General features: G+C 34.2%; 1 long non-coding RNA gene across 1 annotated transcript in view; it reads right to left on the bottom strand.

Moving 5' to 3' along the window:
- LOC108284335 overlaps nt 1–3,022 on the bottom strand; it is a 16,768-nt gene extending 13,746 nt beyond the window's left edge. Inside the window, exon 1 of the long non-coding RNA XR_001817173.2 lies at nt 1,882–3,022. This is a non-coding gene — a long non-coding RNA (uncharacterized LOC108284335). The remainder of the gene's footprint in view (nt 1–1,881) is intronic.
- Nucleotides 3,023–7,402: the final 4,380 nt, after the last annotated feature.

Here is a 7,402-nt window from a genome sequence, read left to right as displayed (position 1 = left end):
AAAGAAAAATGTCAGAAATAAAATGGAGAGAATTGTTATTATGCCAAGAAAAGGATATGCTCTTTACCCTGTCTTCCCTACCATGTGGTGCCTTTGGCCTCTCCTTTTTATGAGACAGAGTTTCAGTCTTGTTGCCCAGGCTGGAGTGCCATAGTGTGAGCTCCACTCACTGCGACATCTGCCTCCCAGGTTCAACTGATTTTCCTGCCTTAGCCTCCAAGTAGCTGGGATTACAGGCATGTGCCACCACACCTGGCTATTTTGTATTTTTAGTAGAGACAGGGTGTCTCCATGGTGGTCAGGTTGGTTTCAAACTGCTGATCTTGGGTGATCCGCCTACCTCAGCCTCCCAATGTGCTGGGATTGCAGGTGTGAACCACCACTCCCAGCTAATTTATTTCTGTTTAATAAGATGTTTTATAAAGGGAATGGAGTGAACAAGCATTACATCATTGCAACAGAGAATTGAAGCAGGGGAGAAACCTGTAGTGTGAATATTTGGGGCAAAGTTGTGAGTCCTCCATGAGCCTTGAGTATACTTGGGTTTGCGCCACTTTGCTACAAAAGTTGATTGCTAGAGAGGGGTTTCCAGCAGCATGGAACAGTAGGGCTGGGCAACCTACCAGGACAGCTGAGAGGCAGTTTGAGAAAATGTGCCAGAAAGCATCTCTCACATCAGGGAACTAGAAAGTATGGAAGCTACTTTAGGATTCCTATAGAACCTCCTCATAGGGAGGATGTAAGTGCCCCAAAGTAAATAGGAGGCATCTACACATATAGCCTGTGTAATTCATCTCAAAGGCCAAAACTCAAGTAGAGGAAAGAAAACCAAAAGATAATGGCAAATTGTTAGAAAAAGATTCACCAAAACACACAGACACACACACACACCTGTATTTGTTGAGGTTCTCCAGAGGGGCAGAACCAATAGAATATAAGAATATACAAAAGGGAGTTTATTAGGGAGAATTGTCTCACATGGTTACAACACAAAGTCTCACAATAGTCCATCTGCAAGTTGAGGAAAGAGAGAAGTCAGTAGTTCTCAGACCAAGTTTGAAAGCCTGAAAACCAGGAAAACTGACAGTGCAGCCTTCAGTCTGTGGTGAAAGGCCAGAGAGCCCGGGGGAAACCACTCATGTAAGTCCCAGAGTCCAAAGGCCAAAGAGGCTGGATTCTGATGTCCAAGGTCAGCAGGAGCAAAAGCAAGCATAGGGCACAGAAAGAAGAAAGAGACAGCCAGAAGACTTAGCAAAGCAGAGTGATCCCAGCTTTCTCCACCTGCTTGTTCTAACAATGCTGGCAGCTGATTGGATGCCATCCACCCACACTGAAGTTGGGTCTTCCTCTCCCAGTCCACCAACTCAAATGTCAGTCTCTGGCAACATCCTCATAAACATACCCAGAAACAATGTGTTACAGGCCATCTGGATCTCTACAATCCAATGAAGTTGACGCCTAATATTATTCATCACAAAACCCCTGTGTCATGAACATACACATACCTCACTACAAACAAACTAGGGACACTATCTAAAGTTCAACTGAGTGGAGAAAAACTGAGCGTAAGTAATTGCTTGTTTTAGGTAGCAAATGGAATTAGAATTTGTGAGTAATCATTATGTCTCCACATTTGAAAATCTGTTCAAACTCTGAAGAGCTGGTTTATGGAGGGTGTGATGAATGGAGATGAAATGAGACCACTTCATCATCTTTTCTAAATAGAGACAAAACCAGCTCACTGTGCAAACCACAATAGTTAAGCAATCCCCCGCTCCACTAATGAGACTGCTGCTCATTTACCCATTATAGCTTTAGATTATCTTTATTTCACAGTGGTAATGTTCTTAGAAACTCTACCATTGCTCTTTGTAAACCTACTAGTTAACTGGTTGTGTCTCCATAGAGAGTGAGGAAAAGTCTAGGTTACATGTAGTATTTCTACATCTTTCTTGGCCATACAATTCCGTGAGAGAGCCACTGTTTTCACACTCTGGCTTCAATCCCTCACCTCTCCTGAAATCCGTGTCTCCCCAGCCTCCTAGTAAACTCAAAATACCTCACTTGTAATAATTACATTTCACAAAGTTGGTCAGTCGAATAATGTTTGGAATCAATAAGTGGATAGGGAGGTAGGAGAAACACAAGAAGCCCAAATATTTCATGTGCCAGATTGGAAAAAGTCGGTCTCTGACTTGAAAATAAAGTTTTCTTTTTTTTTTTTTTTCTGAGAGTTGTTTATTGTTCAATCACTTGGAAGGTCTGAAGAATTTTAGATTGTGTTGGTTATGGAACTGGAGGTAGGGAGTGCTGAAGTCAGTTTGTTTAAGAGGGGTGAGAAGAAGAGGTGTGGGCTGAAGTATTGCAAGAGTCACAGCGGGCAATGTTTAGTGTTTTAGGATCTTTCACGGTAAATAAGCTACAAGGCCAACCTGTAGCTATCGCTATCAGTGTCTCTCTCTGGCCCTTTCTAAAGCAGTGCTTGAGGTATGATGGCTTGGTTTTCTTTTGGCTTCTTTCTTGCTTTTAGCTGATGATCTTCTAAAGGCAATCTGAGTAACACAAATAAACATTACTATAAAGATAACCCATAATTTATCTCTTGCCTATAACCCTGGCAGGTAGTCATTCTTGTGATCATTTCTTCCATGTTGGGATACAACCACATTCTGTCTCCTTAAATGTCTCTCATATTTTCTTGTTCATTTGTTTTGTTTTGTTTTTGTGCTCAACAAGCATCTCCATTATGACATCCTCAGAGCCAGAGTAGGCAGTAGAAGCCAGCTGAGGATGTCTCCTTTTCTCATTGTCAACTCTTAAAAGTTGAAATTTTATGTAAATATTTATTGAAAAGTTTAATCTCTCCGTTTCTTTTCTTCCTTTATTTTTTAGTACAGATTTAGAAAATTACAGAAGCTTCAGACATGTTGGTCTTTGTTGATTCCCAAATCTTTAAAAGCTTGATATGTGATTCCCTATTTTTTTATAATGTTGAGTGGGGATTTGTAGACATTTTCTTGAGTTCCTGCTGCAAAGAAAATAGAACATAATCTAGATGTTCCATTCAGCCAATTATTTATAGAACCATTATGCCTTAGTTACTTCTTACACCTTTTCAAAATTCTGTAAACATTTATAAAAACTCTGATTTCTTTGAAATAGTATAATCAGATACAACTCCCTATTTATTATATATGTAGTCAAATACTCTATCTTCTCACATACACACAAACACACACAAAACTACTTATGTAAAGGTAAAATAAATATTTCAATAATCTATTCAATAATAGAGTAAATATTAAAGTAAATATCTAAATACAATTGCGAAAAAAAAAGCAAAAGCAAAATGTGATTAGTCATAGTATACTTGTACACCGCAATCAAATAAAATAGGTTAGTTTTAAATCAGATACACAGAGTACTAGCAACTCAGTTTTTTTCTAATGTTATTAATATTGGATTTCAGCAACATAGTTTAATATTACAAAGCTGCACACTTTGATTAGTAATTTATAAAGCAAAGTATGTTAGTTTTTACGTCTTAAACATACAGTTACAGAAACATGACTCATTTCTAGTTTCAATTCAATACTATAAATTATCCTTTGCCAAAGGTTTCTCATTTTTTTCTCAGCAGTGTAAGGTATTCATTTTAATTTAGAAGTTGTTGAGGGCCTAATTATTTTTCTTCTTCTCTTTTGTAAAGCATAAAATATCACCTAAATACCCTAGGCAACATAGCAAAACCTCATCTCTGCAAAAATTAAAAATTAGTGAGGCATGGGCACATGCTGCTAGTCCCAGCTACTCAGGGGCTGAGATGGAAGAGTTGCTTGAGCCAAGGAGGTCAAGGCTGCAGTGAGCTGTGATCCCTGCTGCACTCCAGCCTGAGTGATAGAGTGATATCTTGTCTCTCAAAAAAATTATTTGAAAATTGCCTTGAAAATTTGAGTTGAAAACGTTAATATTTTAACAGGTATGAAGTATAAATAGCAGCAGTATGTTAAAAGTTTCAAAGAAACTCAGAAATATCACTTTCATATATTAATGCATGAACTTTAAACATAATCTTGTCATATAATTGTTTGCACCTATATAAATAGCATAATAAATGATTTTAAGAAACTGAAATCAAATGAAAACAGTACCTTTGAATTTTATTAATTAGCAATAATTAATCAAAAAGGAGAGTAGACTCTTTAAAGTATACCTTTATCTGTATCAAATAAAAAATATCACCTCCAAAAAATTGAAGATTTTTAAGGACATTAATTATAGTGCATTCAAATAGTTTAATAGTTCAAGCTGACCAGATTTATTGCACAGTTTACACAATGGTTTAAAAATTCCCCAATAATTAAATGCCAAAATATAAAGCACAAAACTGGTAACATTAACTTTATATCATACTTCATTCCACAAGGAAATGGTCTGGTCTCAAGGATAGTTGTTTACAACTTATCCCTTTAAAAATAATGTAAAAAAATTTGATTTCTGTTTATTTATTTGTAAATGCTAACTTTATATAGATTCTAACTTCTGACCTAAATAATTTTCTTCACATAATAAACCTTTATATGAAATAATACTTTCGTTTTCTTTCATTCAGTCAATTATAATAATTTTTCTGGGAGATAGTAGAGTGCAACATGTGTGAAAATCTTACAGTTAAATTGGATCAAATCAGGCAGTATAGATTTCCTAGATCATAAAACCTATAAAAATCAGAAGCAATGGATTTAACTCCAAAATAGTTCATTTAAAGATCTATTTGTGTTTGACATTAAAACAAATATTAAATAAACATAATAAAGGACGTTTTTAAGGAACAGTGTTATACTTGTTGTAGTACTTAATGTAGTAATCTTCTACTGGTAGTTGGGTTATTCTTTTAATCACCACATATCCGTATTTAAATCATATACTTAATTGGTCCTATTTAGCTTTGTTTCATCTTATTAGTTACAAGAAGATACTTATTAAATGATCTAAACCATGGTTTAAATTTATTTTTTAAAAATCATTTGAGACATTATAGTTTTACTTTTGTAAAGTACATTAAAAGAGACATTTTCTATGTGACCTATTGGGAAATTATTTTGTTAGAAAAATAATCATGTAAGTTCCAGATAAAGAGAAATTTTACTCTTCAAAGTGTGAGAGTAGTAACAGACAGCAATATTCTAAATTACTCTTCTATACACATTTCCTATTTGACAATCCTACAGCCATTAAATTAGCTAATCATCTTTCTGGGGTGAGAATTTCATGCTTCAAATATGGGTTGATTAAAGATTAGCGTTGCTGGTAGTTGGTCACCTGCTTCATCATTAGATTTGAAGAGCTGAGGCTCCTAGGATAAATAAACACTGCAAAGCATTCTGAATATTTTAAATGCATGGTTTGTTTTCCTGTGCTCCCTGTGTTTGAGATTGTTCAAAATGTTTACGTGTTTTTTTCCCATTTGCATCATTCTCATATACTTTACTTAGAGAAGATAGAAAAAATATAATCAAAACAATTTTGACTAAATTTTAATTTAAAATTAGACTTTAGAACAGAGGCTTTTTTAACTTTTACTTTCAATAGTAAATATATTTTAAAGTTGTGTTTACAAGTTGGATAATCAAATATATTGCACTTCAGGTATAAACAAATTACTTTTCTTGAAATTAACTTGAGAAATTTTCTACTTCCACTTTTTTCTTATTAACTATTAAAAAACAAAAACAAAACTTACAAATCTTTGAAAGCCATACACTAAAGTCTTTAGAAAAGAATGTACCAAGCATAACTATTTTTTTCTATTACTAACTTTTATATAATTATATAATTTTACAATTTTCTTAAGAAATCAGATCACAATTGCATACATTTGGGGAGTATGACTTGCTATTTTGATACATGAATACATTGTGCCGTGATTACCATAACCTAATAATAATACCCATCATCTCACATAGTTACTTTTTTGTGTGGGCAATGAGAATACTTAAGATCTACTCTTAACAAATTACAAATATGCAATATGTTATTATTAACTATAATCATCAGGCTGAATTAGGTCTCCGGTACGTATTTATCTTATGCTGAGGATTTGTACCTTTTTTCCAACATCTTTGCTTCCCCCCAAGCCCTCCATCTCTGGTAACTGTCATTCTGTTCTTCTTCATTATGAGTTCAACTTTTTTTTTAAGATTCCACATAAGTGAGATCATGCAATATTTGTCTTTCTGTGTCTGGCTTATTTCACTTGACATAATCTCCTCAAGTTTAGCCATGTGCTTGCAAATGGCGGAGTTTTCATCTTTTTGTGGCTCAATGATATTCCATAGTGGAAGTATACAAATATTTTCTTTATCCACTCATCTGTTGATAGATATTTAGATTGTTTCTGTATCTTGGCTATTTGAATAATGCTCCCAGAGGAATTCAGATGTCCCTACAAGATGTGGTTTAATTTTCCTTTACATATACACCTAAAAGTAAGATTGCAATATCATATGGGAAATCTATTTTTAACCTTTTGGGGAATACCCATACTGTTTTCTATCATGGCAGTATCACTGTACAGTCAGCCTGTAAAAGACTTCCCTTTTCTTTCCATTCTTAGCAACACTTATCTTTTAAGTTTTGCAAAATAGCCATTCTAACAGGTTCTAGGTAGTATTTCATTGTGGTTTTAGTTTGCATTTCCCTGATGATTTGTTAAGTTGAGTATTATTTCATATACCTGATGGGCATGTGTATGTCTTTGGGACAAGGTCTATTAAGATTTTTTGCCCTTGTTTAATTTCAGATATTAAATTCCTTACTGGACATACAGTTTACAAATATTTTTCCCATTTCACAGGTTGTCTATTCATTTTGTTGATTTTTGTTTTATTGCTGGTGTTTTTGAGGTCAAATCTAAAATGTCATTGCTGAGGCCAATGTCAAGGAGATTATCTCCTACATTTTCATCTAGGAGTATTATGGTTTCAGGTTTTATATTTAAGCCTTTAATCCATTTTAAATTGGTTTTCATGTATGGTGTAAGAGAAGGGTTTGATTTCATTTTTTTTTTTTTTTGCATGTTGATATCCAGTTTTGTCAACCTATTTATTAAAGAGTCCATCACTTCCCCATTGTGTATTCCTGGTTCATTTGTTAAAAATTAACTATTAACCACATGTGTGTGGGTCTATTTCTGGCTCTCCATTTTGTTCAATTTTTCCAAGTGAACTTTACAGTGCTACACAGTAACATTAAAAAGGGAAACATCCCTAGTATAATAACCTAACATTATGTCTCAAGAAACTAGAGAAAGAAGTATAAACAAAGCCCAATGTTAGTAGAAGAAAAAAAATTAACAATGATCAGATCAGGAATAAAAAATTTAGAGTCTAGAAAAGCCAAA

Source organism: Cebus imitator, unplaced genomic scaffold (genome assembly GCF_001604975.1).
Source record: "Cebus imitator isolate Cc_AM_T3 unplaced genomic scaffold, Cebus_imitator-1.0 Scaffold276, whole genome shotgun sequence".
In the NCBI taxonomy this organism is placed as follows: Eukaryota; Metazoa; Chordata; class Mammalia; order Primates; family Cebidae; genus Cebus; species Cebus imitator.
This window is presented reverse-complemented; position numbering and strand designations above follow the sequence as displayed.